Source organism: Myiozetetes cayanensis, unplaced genomic scaffold, assembly GCF_022539395.1.
Source record: "Myiozetetes cayanensis isolate MyiCay16 unplaced genomic scaffold, myiCay2020 scf5-8, whole genome shotgun sequence".
Lineage (NCBI taxonomy): Eukaryota > Metazoa > Chordata > Aves > Passeriformes > Tyrannidae > Myiozetetes > Myiozetetes cayanensis.
In genome coordinates this window covers 11,357,521-11,372,341 of record NW_026087742.1, presented here as the reverse complement: position 1 = coordinate 11,372,341, position 14,821 = coordinate 11,357,521, and positions in this window count along the sequence as shown.

Sequence of the window (14,821 nt, the reverse complement as noted above, 5' to 3'; positions counted from 1 at the left end):
TTCAAAGCACAGCATTTTACTGGAATTACTGGAAATTACTACAATTCCAGCAAGGATGACCCAGGAGTTCAAAATGGAGGAAGTGAATGTGAACAGAAGAAGAAAAGCCCCACAGCTTCTCTCCATGTGGTCACTCCTGCCCAGGCAGAAACAATCTCAGCATCCTGGAATATGACCCATTCTCTAGGGATGTCTTTCCTTTAGCTGGCACAGGTATAACACTATCTAGAAACTCCAGGCTGACTCAGCCTGATTCCTATGGACTGTCTCACTTCTGTAAGCTACAGCAACATCTTAAATCAGTTTATAAAACAGGTGTGGGAACAGCAAGGCTGAATTTACCCCAGTGAATCAGATCCCACATCTGTATGCTCAAGAATCAAATTCTTGACAGTCATCAGTATCAGTCATTTTGGAGGAAAGCAAAAATCACTTGTAGGTCAGTTCTCGTGACCTGATGTGCATATCATCACCTCATATGTATATCATCTCAGTTTCTGCAGATTCAATATTAGTTTGATTGCTGAAGCACAAGATTTAACATGCTTTTGAATTTGTTATTCAATACTACAGTTGCAATTACAATATATTGCAACATGGGAAGAGTTTCCCTCGAAGTCCTTTTAAAGCCACCCAAACAGCAGATTTTGCAGAAACGTGTTGGCTTTCTGTGTGAGAAACCCCACATCCAAACATGCCCAAATCACGGATGCAAACTGAGCTAAATCCATTGAGTCCGTCACCAACCAGGACTATCACACGCTGCGTTTCCGATCCACGCACAAAAGCTGTTCCACCCAGCAGAATTTATAAAAGGGCCTGGAAACACCCCCTAAACCGCAAGATTTTCCAAATGCTTGGGAGCAGGGAGCCTTTTCCTGCCTGGAGGCTGGTGCCGCAGCCGCATCCAAACGCGGTGTCCTGCTGCCCTCCTGCGGGACGAGCCTCCCGCTGCCGACGGAGGGGCAGCCCCGCTCCATCACCGCGGGGCGACGGGAAGGGACGGGACGGGAAGGGACGGGTCCCTGGTTTAGGGCCCCGGGAAAACCATGCAGGAAGGCAGATTTTCACGTGAAAGCTTTCCGTGCAGAATATATCCAATCTTGGGAAGCACTCTCTCTGCTCTGCAGTGGCTGTGCTGTGCTTAGTAACATCTGGGTACAACAAGTGAGTTCCTTGTGACAAACAAACAACAACCAAACAAACGCGTTTCAACTGTTTCCCCATCTCAGAAACGTTCAAGGTCTCTTCTGTTATTGATAACAAGAAGCTATTCATTTTGCTTTCACACCTCTTAGTAACTCAACAGCGTCTTTTAAACTATAAAATCCTAGTAATGTAGAATCATTTCGGTTGGAAAAGACACTGAAGATCATCAGGTTCAACCATTAACATAACACCGGCAAGTTCACCACCAAACCATGTCCCTGAGTGCCACATCTACCTGAGTATGAAGTTCTTCAAACTATAATGAACTTTAGTCTCTCACTTTTTATAAGAAAGACAGGAGAAGCAAGGGGGAAAGAGTGAGGCCTACATGTCTTTAAAGTACCTCCAGGAATGATGACTCCACCACTACCCTGGGCAGCCTGTTCCAGTGCTTGGCAACCCTTTGGTTGAAGAAAACATTCCTGATATCCAATCTAAACATTCCTTGGTGCAACTTGAGGCCATTTCCTCTTGTCCTGTCACTTGTTGCCTGGAAGAAGAGGCCAACCCCCACCTGGTTACACCCTCATGTCAGGAAGATGTAGAGAGTGATAAGGTCTCCCCTGATCCCCCTTTTCTCCAGGTTAAACACCCCCAGCTGCCCTAGTTGCTCCTCATCAGACTTGTGCTCTGTTGCCCTTCTCTGGACACACTCCAGCTCCTCAGTGTCTTTCTTGGAGTGAGGGACCCAGACCTGGACACAGCACTCGAGGTGTGGCCTCACCAGTGCCTGTTGCAGGGGGACAGTCACCGCCCTTCATGTTAGGGTTGGAAGGTTCATGTTCAGCTGCTGTTGGACCAGCACCCCAGGTCCTTTTCCCCTGGGCAGCTTTCCAGCCACTCTGCACTCAGCCTGTAGTGCTGCAAGGAATTCTTCTGACCCAAGTGCAGGACCCAGCACTTGGCCTTGCTGAACCTCATTCAACAGCCTTGGCCCATTGATCCAGTCCAATGTTGCATCTTTCTGCAAATTTTGTTCAAAGGGGCAGAAATGCCCAGATTTTCCATAGGCACCTGACCTGTAAAGATGCCAGAAATGGATTGTAGTGCAGACATCTCATCCCAAAATATTTTATCTGATTTTCACTCTGGGAACTTCTACACCTTTATACCTCTAACTACTTCAGCTAAGTTAAGAATCATTTGTGGAAACTCAAAAAAGTTTTCTTTTGTTTTCTCTCAGTTTTCTTACGTGTTTATGTTTCTTGTTCTTGAGAAATATCAGATGTAAAATAGTATGGGAAGCTTTCCCTGGCCTGACCAACATACAGTTTCACTGGAAACAGAGCAATCTTGGATTTGAGTTGTTTGTAGGCCAAAGCTGTCTGGATAAGCAACCAGTTTGTTCCAAGCCCACCTTGATTTTTAACTTCATGCAAATAAACCACTGCCAGACTCTTGATGAACCAGATACAGGAGCTCCACATATATTCATATATTTGAGAACCCACCTGGCATTTTACAGCTGGGATGCCTTGAGGAAGTGAACCACTTGATAAAAGCAGAAAGACCAAAGAATCTGCAAACAGAGCAGATTTAATCAGTCCAAACTGGACTGAAAAGAAAGATGTGTAATGGTTGGAGGATTAGCCTACAGCCTCACTCTTAGTAGACAAATGTCTGGCAAAATTGATCCATTCCACATCTCTGTTTCTGGGTGTGAAACAATAAGGTTTCCTCAGTTCATAGGGATATTGCAATATAAAGAATGTTAGAGAGCATGACATTTTCAGCACAGTTCACTTACACACGTACCAACATAGGTTACTTACATAGGTACCAACGGTGTGAATTTGCAAGAAATGCCTTCCTTCTGTGTAAAATGCTCCAGCTGGGAGCAGGAATACATCCTGCTTGGAACATAGTGCTCCTGAATACTACTGAGGAAGAAATAATGAGCAGTATTAAATTTTATTGGTCATTAATATATAATGATAAGTATTTCTTCAATTATTCTGTTCACTGAGTAAACTGAGTGAACCCTCTACATTAATTTAAATTAGCAGAAGTGTGTTGCTATAGTGCCAAAGAACTACTTAAATGCAATCTATTCTCTTACTGCAATGAAATAAGTAACTAGTCTTCCTATCCCTATAATCAGCAGAGGGCAGAGCACATCTTGCAAAGCACAGAAGAGGACTAAGAGTCAATAAAATTACTTGAATATTGCAGGATTCAGGAGTTACTATTGAGGATTAAAGTTCTACTTTGTTTTTTCTTTTGCTTTCAACGTTGTCATTTTATTAACAAAATCACAATCTTGTTATGATTCAGTACTGAATGAACATAACCTGCATGTGTTTAAATGGATCAAAATTCATTAAATGAAGGAGGAAGCTTGATATTGATTTGGCTGAAGAAGCATTGATCTGATTAGATGCTAAACAGTGGATTAATTAAGCTCTAGTGACTATTTAATTGCTGAGTTAATTTTTGGTTAGGGTTTTTTTTTTTTCTGGCAGGACTTGTGACCCCACAGGGGACCCAGCTGGAGCAGTCTGCTCCTGAAGGACTGCACCCCATGGAAGGGACCCATCCTGGAGCAGTTCACGAAGAACTGCAGCCCATGGCAAGGGCAAATGCTGGAGAAGCTTGTGGAGAACTGTCTCCCGTGGGAGGGACCCCACACTGGAGCAAGGGAAGAGTTTGAGGAGGAAGGAGTGGCAGAGACTGTGACGAGGTGACTGCAACCCCCACTCCCCACCCCCCTGCACCACTCAAGCAGAGGAGGTAGGGAAATCTGGAGTGAAGTTAAGCCTGGGAAGACAGGAGGGGAGAAAGGAAGTTTTCTTAAGTTTGGGTTGGTTTTGGATTTTGTTTGTTTGTTTGTTTGTTTGTTTAATTGTTTCTCAGTGTCCTACTTTGATCTTGGATTTGGCAATAAATTAAACTAATTTCCCTCAGTCAAGTCTGCTTTGAAGAACTTTACCCTGTTTCATAGGCGCTGTTTAGAATTACGACGTGAGATGCTCAGGCAGCTCCTGCCATTGTGCAAAGTCCTGTCTTTTTACTCACTGGTGTCATGAGCAATGCTGCCTCTCAAGATTTCTTGGACTGGAAAAAACAAATGAAGAACTAATATTCTCTTAGGAGAGGGGACTTAAGTGGTTAACAGATAGAAACAGAAAGCAGCTGCTATTTTTCACAGACAGGTTAGTTGCCTGGGGTAAAAACCTGGTTTGGTTTTGCTTTTTTTTTTTTTTTAATCTCTGTTGGTAATTTTACATATAATTTCTTAAGTCATTCCTCTTCATCTTCTTGTGACGAAGCAATCTGTCAGGAGCTCTAAATCCAGGAATTCCCTGGATCTAAGGTTCAAGACGGCTTTCTAATCGACCCATCCATCCTCCTTTATGGTGACAGAAAAGGAGAACAGGAAATTATTCAACATCCTTTATGGCAGCCCTACTCTGTACAGCAGTTTCGTTTTAGGGGCAGTTTAGTTTAAGCCCCATGTTTTCTGTCATCCTGGAACATGTTGGTTGACCACAAGCATCGATAAATATGCTCCATAAAAATGTTTTGCACTTCTCTCTGGCTTTCTTCTAAGGATTTTAATACACTTTATCAATTTTATCTTCAGAGCCAACAGTTGCCAACATTAAACAGAAAAGTGTGGCAGAGATTAAACCTGATTTGCATGATTTCAACAGTTTTCTTGAGGAGGGGAATCCACATTTGGGTCCCAAGACAAACAATCTTATTAATTGATGTAGAATTTACCTTCCACTAAGTCAGTTATTTCCCTGATTTGTTTTTTCCACACGTCGTTGCTGAAGTAATTGTTCATTTCATCCACAGGAGGGCAGCAAGAAGTTTAAAATCCCATATTTTATATACTTCTGTTATTGCAGAGAGCTAGTCAAATTTTCATTATAGATTACAAGGAAAATTCCACCAAAAACTCTTCATCCCAAAACATCATGAGAAATTAAAGCATCACTTTTCTTTTTTCCTGAAAGGATAATTTTTTTGAGAAAACTGATTTTTTAAATGTTGAAATGTTTCATTCCAGTCTTGGTCCAACAGTTTCTCTTCGAGCACATCACAGTTTAAGGGCTTGGAGTCAGTCTTCCATATAGAATAGATATTCTGAGTTTTCCTTCCATGGTGTTTTAAGAAGAAAAGAGATGTAAACAGATTGCAATTAAGACCATTCGACACCTAGACCATAAAGCCCAATAGAAACACAGGAACCCAGGCCTACCTTTCACATGGCATTTCATCAGGTAGCACAGAATAGATCATTTAAAACTCTCTGAGAATTAAAAATACCTTAGCTCACTCTGTTCTAATCCATCATTAAATACTTTCTGGAGAGCCAATTTAAAAATGGAAGAAAGATTAAAATGTTCCTTAAAGAAGGCTTCAATCAGTGAAAAGTTCCCTGCCCATTGAAAAATGCAATTATATGAAATTCCTAAAAATATTCAATATAGATGATTTTCACCGGAGTTCAGTTAACTCCATTTTGCAAAGGTTGTGAGATCCCGTGACCACCAATGTACAGGTTTATTTTAATACATGTACATTAAAAATTCCTATTCATACTGTTGTACTAATGTAAAGGAAGAAATTGAGACATTATGGCATGCTGAGATAAAATGTTTAATCCAATCAGGATTATAAAACATCCTTAGTTATACATACATGCTTTTTAAAGAAAATTAGACTGACAGGAGATTCTTCAAATGGCTTAGACTACAATTTTTATTTGCATCTAATTACTTTGGGTTTATGTGGTATTTTTAATGAAAGAATATTTGCTTTACTGATTCTAGTAAATCAGAAATTATAGATCTTGATATAGCTCAGTCAAGACATTGAGCAGTCTAGCTCAGCTTCTTACAATTGGTGTCTCTCGTTTCTGTCAGTAAGTTGAGGCAAAATAACGTAAGAAACTTAAAGGAACATTGATTTCAGAACTAAAATTGACAACATAAATATTTCAGAGTGCTATCAAATCACTTATTCTGTCAATAAGTACATGAGTTAGAAAGGGCTATGGCTTATACAGTCTTCCATATTATGCAAACAAATACTCTGTGAATTGCAATGGAAATGAGACCACTCCTCAAAGAAGGGTGATAGAAACTGAGCTGCATTTGCTATATCTCTTTAAAAATCTGCTTTTCTGTTTGGTTACTGAGCTTCAGAAAAGTCACAAACTGTATTGATTCATCTGCTTGAACAGGAGGACCTTTTTTTATTTCTTATGGATCTTTCTTTCATATAACGTGTCTTAAAGCCCTCACACCAGTTCTCTTCTGGAGTGTGGTCAACATAGCAGAGACCTCAGCATGTATTCCAAAATATTACATGTCCAAGTGTGTTCATATGAATCTAGTCCCTTAACATTTCAGCTACACTTTGAACTGCCTCTTCATCACCTCTACTCAGATACAGGGAAAACATTTCCATCTATTCATCACCTTCTTTGTTCACAGTAGAAGGCTGTGGTTTGGCCTTCAGCTTGGGCTGACAGCACAGACTTGGTAGAAGGGTTCTGAAACAAAATGACATTGTTTAGGAGTTAGTCTCTCACTGTGAATTGCTTAACCTGTGGTGTCTGAGGCCATCCTACAGGACAACACGGTGGCTGTGTGCTTTGTTTTCACTGAAGTAATATGCCAGTTCCTCACTCTGCCTCATTGCACATCTTCCTTTGATGGAAAAACATCTTCTAGCATTTGGGATCAAAGGTTAAAAACTCAGTGATAAGATCTGGCTTTGGGAACCCATCAGAATAAAAGCTGTGGTGTGCATCAGCATCACTTCAAGAAGGACATTGAGGTGCTGGAGCGTGTCCAGAGAAGGGCCACAGAGCTGGTGAAGGGTCTAGAGAGTATATTATGAGAAGCAGCTGACGGAGCTGAGGGTGTTTAGCCTGGACAAAAGGAGGCTCAGGGGACACCTTATCACTTTCTACAACTACCTGAAGGGAGGTTGTGGCCAGGTGTGAGTTGGCCTCTACTCCCAGGTAACAAGTTACAGGACAAGAAGATTTGGCCTAAAGCTCTGCCAGGGGAGGCTCAGGCTGGACATCAGGAAGAATTTCTTCATGGAAAGGATGGTTAAGCTTTGGAACAGGCTACCCAGGGAGCTGGTGGAGTCCCCATCCCTGGAGGTGTTCAGGAAATGACTGGACATGTCACTTAGTGCTGTGGTCTAATTGACAGTCAAAGGTTGGATTTGATCATCTCAGAGGTCTTTCCAAACATAACTGATTCTGTGATCCTGTGATCACCTTGGTTTCCCTTGTTATTTTTACTAAATTGACATAGAGTCACTGAAGGGTCACAGTTTATTTCTTAGGAACATGAGTATTGCTCGAATTAATTTTGCAGATGTTGGCACAGAAATATCACTCTGGCAAGCATTGCTGGATGTTTTACATCTGACCAACCACCTTATTCACCTCTGGGTTCCATCACCCTGTAGTGTTAGATTTCTCTTTTCTATGTTCCTATACCCAAACAAATACATAAGATGACCTTTAAGAAGTTTGCCTGCAAATTAGAAGAAAAACAGCAATAGACATGTTAAACTGTATTTTTTTTCTGATTGGTAGTGATTTAGCCTGGATCCCCAAATCACTGCCAAGAAATGAGAGAGCACATATTTGCCACGCTTGGATTGGTATTTCTCAGTTTAGACAGCAGCACTTGAAGCTGCACTGTCAGTGGCAAATACAAAAAGCTTAACTCGAAAAGCACTGAGCCCTTTTAACGAGCCCTCAAGCATGTCAAACATTGTTTGTCCAGTTCCCAAGAGCACACTCTGACATATCTAAAAACTGGGACTTTTGTCAAAACAGCCAACTAATGTCCCCATGGGCCTTTCAGATCATAGTGTCAGTGCTTAGCTCCAAGTGTGCAGGAGCTGCCACAACACATCAAACACAGGGTCCATCTGGTCCAACAGCCTGTCCCTGACACTACCTGGCAGTGGAGGCTTCAGAGGAGTCTCTGCAACCTCAGTCACCAGTAACCTGTCCAGCAAGGCCTTGTTCTGACCATCAGGCAGCCAGTGACCACTTGTGCATGAGTGACTATTTGTGTGTGAGTCCATATGTCCCAGGCACAGAAGAAGTTTGAGCTTTGCTTTTTCTTTCAATCTCCTTTAATGCAACTCATGGATCTATTTGTTTTGTTACCTTTCCTCTTATTTTTAAGTAAGTTGTATAAGTGCCTGCATACCACTATATCTTTTGGCAAAAGTTCCATGTAAAGATACTGCGTGAGTTTTAAACTATTACTTCTTATTTTTGGGGACAGGAAGTTTCTATACCCTTTGTATATCCTACATGCAATTCTTTACTATACATTATGCCTTTGTCCAGCCTTCTCACATTTGGTGTGCAGTGTAAAGCATCTGACCTACTCATTCTCTCCCTGTAAAAAATTAAGTCATTCTGTAATGAAGTGTCTTGATCAAGTTTGCTGTAATTCTCTATATTTTTTATTTTGAACATTTCATTTCCTATTTTTCTTTGGATTTTAAAAATGCAACTAGATGTCAGAAGACTACTTGGGACAGCTTTAGCAGAAATTATAAAGCCCATGGATCTATACATAGAGCTAACTTACAGATGGAGATAAATTTTATAATTTAGCTGTTCTGAAAGAAGAAAAGGCCTAATCTGTCTTCACTGCTGCTCATATTCTTGTGCCTCAAAGTGATTGCCATTCTTTCTTACTCTCTAGTCCTCATTCTTTCTGCTTTAGAGATAAATTCTCAGCCCTATTAAAACCAAGGGAATTTTGCAATTCAGCAGAGCCAGGATTTGACACTTCAGCTGAAGATGCTGAAGAAAGTGGAACATCAACTGTGTCTCAAGAGATGATACAAGTAGGTATGTTGACACCTAAGAGAATATAAATAAAATTTACATTCTCTGCTCAATAGCCTTTTGAAGCACCAGGGTACCTGATTCCAAAGGTGCCTAAACCATACCAGTAGAGGGCCACAAAGATGATGAGGGATCTGGAGCATTTCTCTTATGAGCAGAGACTGCAGGAGCTGGGCCTGTTTAGTCTTGAGAAGAGAAAACTGAGAGGGGATCTCATTAATGCATATAAATATCTCAAAGGTGGGTGCCAAGAGACTGGTGTCAGACTGTTTCCAGTGGTGCCCAGTGACAGGATGGGGAGTAATGTCCAGAAACTAAAAGGCAAGAAGTTCCTTCTCAACATAAGGAAAAACTTCTTTACACTGAGGGTAGCAGAGCCCTGGAACTGCCCAGGGAGAGTGTGGAGTCTCCCTCTTTGAAGACAATCCAAACCCACCTGGACATGTTCCTGTGTCACCTGCTCTGGATGACCCTGCCTTGGCAGGGGGGTTGGACTGGATGATCTGCAGAGGTTCCTTTCCAACCCCAACTATTCTGTCATTCTGTGATGTGGTTTTCCACTCCTTCCTGCAGCTGCCAAACGTAAAGTGATGATCTCACAGCACACAAAGCACATCAGTTTCAGGCACAGTTTAATTTACAATTTATATGGTTTATATCAAAGAGGTATCACACAGAATACTGAAGAACAGAAATTCAGGTATCTTCTTCCATGCAGGAAAGTGTTCTGAAACTGTCCCCTTCTATTCGAACAAATACATTTCCTACATTTGTTCTAATTTCCTGCAAATTGAAGCCTTTTCAAGGAGAGGCAGGAAGGGTCCTCTGTTCTGAACAGGTCTGATTGTTAAATAGTTTGCAAGAGGTGAAACTTACAGATCTACAACCTCTCAGGCAGAGGAAGAAAATTATTCTTTTTTTTTTTTTTTTTTGTTAGCTTGGTGAAAACTCTAAATATTGGGTTACTAAATGAAAGAAACTGAACTGTATCTATCTCCTTATGTGCACTTTATATAATAGGCTCTTCTTCATAAAGTAGAGACCTTGCAGAGAGCTTGAAGAGGAAGAATCAGACCCATGAAACACAGAATAAATTGTTTAAGGCCAAGACAAGAGCAGATCCACTTATTTTCCAGTGTTTTCTGTGTCCATTTCCTGCTCTGCACACAACGGTATCATCTTGTGTATCTAATTCTTCTCATGCATCACAGAGGAAGCCTAAGATCCCAGCTCTGGATTGTGATTTTTCTGGGAGAGAACAGGTGCCCTCAAGGCTATATGTTGCACTACTACATGTTGTACAATCAGATGCACTTTTATGTTTCTACTTTTTAACTTCTTTGAAGTAGTAATAATAATAATAATAATAATAATAATAATAATAATGACACAAAGAAGAAGCCGGGTTTTATCAGATGTACTGATATGGCTAGGGGAAAAAAAGGCCTAAATCCCACACCTATAAGCTCTCCAGGTCTAATGTATTCCTTCTCCTCATAAATCTTGCCCAAGATACTCTTGGAATAGTGCATTCATATCAGGATATTTTGAATGGTTCTAAAAAAGAGATTTATCATTGTTTTTTAAGCAATTTGGTCACAGACAGGTTCTCCCTTAGCATGTAGCTTTATCACAGCTCTTGGCCATTCCTGGATGCCGTAACATATTCCCTTTTATGAGATCTGATAGTGGAGAAAGAGCACTTTGCTTTTGTTGTCAGGTACACCACAGTTAATCCTTTTTACAGAGGTCCTGCGTTTCTCTCCAGATTAATCACAGCTGCAGTATACTGGAAGGTAACTCACAGTGCAGAAATAATGTACCTGAATGGCCAAAATGTAATTTAGTTATGTCAACAGCAAGTGAGCAATGTTCAACCCCGAGAGCAGTAATGCTCCAAATGTACTAATAATAATAATGGCCAGTCTTCGCGAGCGAAGATCCGGGGAAGGTCTTTCCACCTTCCAGCCTGCGCATTGGATTTTTTAGGTGAGACACAGTGTGCGCGGAACTGAGCCCACCCTTTAATCCTAAGGTTCATCTGCTGGGGCCAAGCGAGCTTGGACGGTGGCAGCGAGGTCCTTAGGACGTAGGTGGGTTGCCTTTAAGGGCTAACGAGCCCCACCTGCCCGGGAGTGGCCCTGACCGGGAATCGAACCCAGGTCTAGGTGGTGATAGCGCGGCACCTTTACCACTAGACCACCAGGGGCTCCACCAAATGTACTACACGGTCCAAAACAATTCCAGGGATAGTTTGGATCAAGCCCTGCTTGCATTTGCATCATTTTTGCTATGGTGACATCCTTGCATGAGAATAAGTCAAAACAGATTTGTATATCTTCTGCTGGATGATTAGTAATAAACACACTAACGAAGGCCGTGTGTGCAGCGTTGTGCCTTCATTCATCGAATGCCTCTGAAGGAACATTTGCATTCAAGCCAAGATCTTTGCTTGAATGAAAAATTATCCCCACAGGAATCAAATGAGGCTATTTGACATGAGCACAGAAATCAATTTAGTATCTCTCTCTGCCAAGGGACTCTGGGCCTAGGCCTGCTGCTGTTGAACTCATCCGATAGATAGGGCTCATTATCCTGTCCTTGTAGGAGATTAAGGACTACTCCTACAGTCCTGCAGAAGGCTTCTCATTGGCACTAAGACCTAAATTCCTGATAAGTGACTTTCATTTCTACACAGGCATAATATTGCAAACACTTCTAATGGTATTTCCAACACCAGAGCAAAATCCTGCCCTCAGAATTTCAGGCTCTGGGATCATGCTGTGGCTGTGTGAAGAGAGTTTATCCTCAATGTGAAATTTTTCTCTTCCCACTGTTTCAGTGAGGAGAAATTGCAATTAATCTACTTCAATATCAAAAGAGAAAAAAAGTAATTACAAAAATTACAGTAATTGGGGCATTCAGCTAAACTTCAAAGGACATTCTTTTCTTTACCATCCTTGCTGAAATGTACTTTCAGGTTTCCTAAGGAAATGCCCTCATCACATTATTAGTCTTCTTAAAAAAATGAATCCCAAACAATATTATGGCATGAGTATAAAGTCACTGAAATCAAAGGATACAAGTCAATGACTCTGTTATATTCAAAAGTTCTTGATCTTAAGAAAAAAACAACAAAGGGTTACATAAAATAAAATCCATATAGTTGATGTTGTAAATTAAAGTATCTTTGAGCTTCCTGCAAATCCAGGGCCTGAACTGAAATTTCACTGAAATTGAAGGAATTTTTTATTAAGTTAAATGACTCAATGTGATGTAATGCAATATCCAAAAGTGTCATGAGAATAGTGCTTCCATGACCAAGAGAACTTTCAATCCGAGGTTCCTACAGAAATATGTCTCTTTTTTTAAATAATCTCTCCTTACTATTACAGCCCTGGTGTCTCTCCCATTTCTTTCCAGTTCCCTGTGCCAGTCCAGGTGTGCTGCAGCAGTGCACTGACTGCTGTCAAAAGAAACAGATTACACCTCTGTTCTCTTATATTTTCCTCAGTGGGAGAATTAAGGTCTCCCTTCTGCTTGAGCACTGGTTTTCACCAAGCATCATGTATTTGAGACTTCAACACTATTCTTCATTTTGATCTCAGTTAGTAATTACTTGATGATGATAACAATAATAATGTAATACAGTTAAAAATCCTATAAACACACTTTTTAAATCTACTTTTTTTTTTTTTTCTGGTGTTTTCTCCCCTGTCACTGCCCCTCTGATTCACAAGGTCAGTGGTTTCAGTCTGGGTGGAGGGGTATATTGAGCCATCAGTGTTCTGACTCCTTTGTCAGGAAGAGTTGGATGTTGATGGTGTCTTTTTCCTCCCCTTAGGATCAGCTCAGGGTCATTTTATATGTTCGCTAACACTTTCAAACTTGGTTTTTCTTCACTGGTCTGCGCCTCATGACACATTTCAATTTACTATATACGCTGTGCTTTATATAGTTTTACCTTTGTGCTTATCGCTATCCTAAAATCAGTTTAGTTTAGCTCTGAATCTGCTGGGTGAGATGTGCACGATCTTGGGGTCTCCATGGCCACCCTGTGCCCCAGCTCTGACCACCACAGGCTTGTGCAGCTCTAAGCAGTGTCCTCTTTTCTACTTCTCAAGGTCTCTGCTGTTCTATCATTTCTTTGTGTTAGTCTTAAATACTTTGTTTTTTGCAGAATCACTGCTTTTGACTACTATCTCAGTAAAATTACAGTCAAACCATACAAAGATAACCAAGGACAAAATGCATAGGCTATAGCTGACTGGTCATTTGAAAGATTGCTGCTATGTTTATAACATGTAAAGACAAAGTTCCAGGCAGGCCAAGACAAGTTTAAACAAAATCTGACACACCTTCATCCTGAGTCTTGCAAAATCAGTACAAACCCTGTTGCTGAGGCCAGTTACTAGTAACAGTGTTTTTATGAAGCTACTACACTGCGGTACAGTCACTGAAATCTTTTGTCTTTAGAAAACAAGGTAACGTGGAGAAAGGGAAGTAGTTCATTTCCTTTGTGAATTGCCTGTTTTCTTTACCATAGTTCTTTATTTATATATATATATATATATATATATATAAAAATTTGTAAGTGAATTTCTGGGGTGGGGGGAAAGGCATTTAAAAGGCTGGCACAATTAGGAAGCCAGCCTGAGTACGAAACAGAAAGCAAAGGGAATGGCCTGAACTTGTGTCAGGGGAGGTTTAGGTCGGATATTGGACAGTTGTTCTTCACCCAAAGAGTGACGCTGCTGGAACAGGCTCCCCAGGGAAGTGATCACAGCACCAAGCCTGACAGAGTTTAAGAAGCATTTGGACAGTGCTCTCAGGCACTGGTGACTCTTGGGGATGGTCCTGTGCAGGGCTGGGAGTTGGACTCAGTGATCCTTGTGGATCCCTTCAAACTCAGGATGTTCTGTGATTCTGTGGTTCTGTTTTTTCACCTGTTTGGTTATAACCCAGACCACACAGGTCAGGTTTGAGCCTGACAAAGGGCCTAAAGTACAAAGGGATGTAGGATGCCCAGGGAAGAAACAGCAGTAAAAGCCTTGAGCTGTCCCCAGATTGCTTCAGGACCGTGGGCAGGCTACTAATAATAAATAATGGCCAGTCTTCACGAGCGAAGATCCTGGGAAGGTCTTTCCACCTTCCAGCCTGCGCATTGGATTTTTTAGGTGAGACACAGTGTGCGTGGAACTGAGCCCACCCTTTAATCCTAAGGTTCATCTGCCGGGGCCAAGCGAGCTTGGACGGTGGCAGCGAGGTCCTTAGGACGTAGGTGGGTTGCCTTTAAGGGCTAACGAGCCCCACCTGCCCGGGAGTGGCCCTGACCGGGAATGAACCCAGGCCTCGGAGGTGACAGCGCCACGCCCTTAACCACTAGACCACCAGGGGCTCCTACTAAAGCCCAGAAAAGACTCAGGAGGCTCAGGTGTGGCCAGAGGTGTCTTGAAACACAGGGAAGCACTGCAGTATGTAAGAGCTTGTGTATCCAGTATGATCACACTCTAAGGAGTCAATGATCAGATGATGATCAGAGCAACTGATCTTCCTCTCCCAGTGCTCCTATACCCGTAACCTCCTCTGCCATCAGCCCAGCCAGCAAACCTGTCTTTTTTTTCACACCCAGACACCTAAGGCACACCTCCCATAAGCTCAACCTCCCATTGCCTGAGCTGCTTTTAGCCGTTCTGTGGCTGACCCACTGCACTCACTGGCTGTTTGCTGCTCCCTATCAGGCAGTGGGATCTTCTCTTT